This window comes from Kryptolebias marmoratus, linkage group LG9 (assembly GCF_001649575.2).
Source record: "Kryptolebias marmoratus isolate JLee-2015 linkage group LG9, ASM164957v2, whole genome shotgun sequence".
Classification (NCBI taxonomy): Eukaryota; Metazoa; Chordata; class Actinopteri; order Cyprinodontiformes; family Rivulidae; genus Kryptolebias; species Kryptolebias marmoratus.
In genome coordinates, this window is record NC_051438.1 from 18,052,464 (window position 1) to 18,053,773 (window position 1,310).

General features: G+C 48.2%; 1 protein-coding gene across 1 annotated transcript in view; it reads right to left on the minus strand.

Moving 5' to 3' along the window:
- Window positions 1-249, minus strand: part of crybb1l1 (crystallin, beta B1, like 1) — a 1,764-nt gene extending 1,515 nt beyond the window's left edge. The window contains exon 1 of the mRNA XM_017428258.3: window positions 124-249. The gene's annotated coding sequence lies outside the window, so the exon portion shown is untranslated. The remainder of the gene's footprint in view (window positions 1-123) is intronic.
- Window positions 250-1,310: the final 1,061 nt, after the last annotated feature.

Below are 1,310 nucleotides of genomic sequence, written 5' to 3' on the forward strand. Positions count from 1 at the left end.
GGGGGGGGTTGTTTGTTTGTTTGTTTTTGTTCCTTTTCACCTAACTTTACCAAAATGGTGTCGCAGACCAGAAAAAAAAACCAACCAACTCGGAGCCAAACGACGAACCTGTGCGCACCTTACCTGCCTGTGTGTGCGATGCCTGAACCGAGCCTCACTCAGAGCGTGTGCGGCTCAAAGAGTGGCCCTCGCTTTTATACGCTGGCGCCCACGGGAGGGGGATTACGGCCAGAGAAACAAACCTGCTGAGGTCAGAGGAGGGGGACAAAAGAAGCCCCGCATCATCAGAGGGGGACGGGCAGAGGGAGGAAAACGTCGAGGAAGTTGAAGGTTTTATATTTCAGATCAGGTGAAATGTTTCCGACGTGTGTGTGTGTGTGTGTGGGACGCCTGATTTCTGCATCATTTCAGACAAGCCGAAGGGTTCTCCCTGTTTTATGGAGGATAAAAAGTGACAAAAACAACACAATTAAATATTTGTGTTACTCCTTTAACGTGTCAGCTTTCAACACAAAGGCTGCTGCTTGTCGCCCGCCGCTGACAGGCAGAAGGCAGAATGACTCATGAGCTGCTGGGTTATTTCAGGAAATAACAATTTAATGGACCTGTACCAGCGATTAGTTGCTGGAGCCAACCCGGTTAAAGATGGCCGTCACAGCCAGATGACCTTAGAGAGCACAAAATTATAAATTAGTTGAATTTACAGAAACTGGGCTTAAATCTAAGGTGGCAGTGGCTGAGGGTCTTTTAACAACAAGATTTGACTTTTAGTTGAAACTCTGGCGTGAAAAGTGGCGGGCGACATGCATTCCTTCAGGGCTGCTGGGCCTTTAATTAAACATGAACATCGTTAAAGAGATAATTAAAGAAATGATGACAAAACAAGAGGCTGTTCTGCCAATTTTTTAAATCTATTTATGTATATTTTTTAAAACTACTTTTGTTAAAAGATTCTTAAATGTGTTTAAGTTTGTGGATTTGGTGCCTCCCGACCCACGGCGGGGTCCAGGAGCCCTGCTTTGGGAACCTAAAGGGCGCACCTGCGCTCGTGCAGCTGAAGACGAGAGAAGAAGAAAATGTCCCTTTTTTTTTTTTTTTTTTTTTTGACCAAGTCTCTAACACGATTTCTGCCCCAGTTGTCTCTGTCAGTGAGCCGTGTTAATCCCCCACCCCACCACCCCGGGCCCTTTGTTGGCGGGACCCCCGCTGGACTGCTGACCGGGGTCCGAACATACCGGAGCGCCTTTGTTCTCCGGCCTCTGGAGCTCTATGAGATCTGCTGAGCTGGCCCCGCTGGAGCCGCTGGAGCG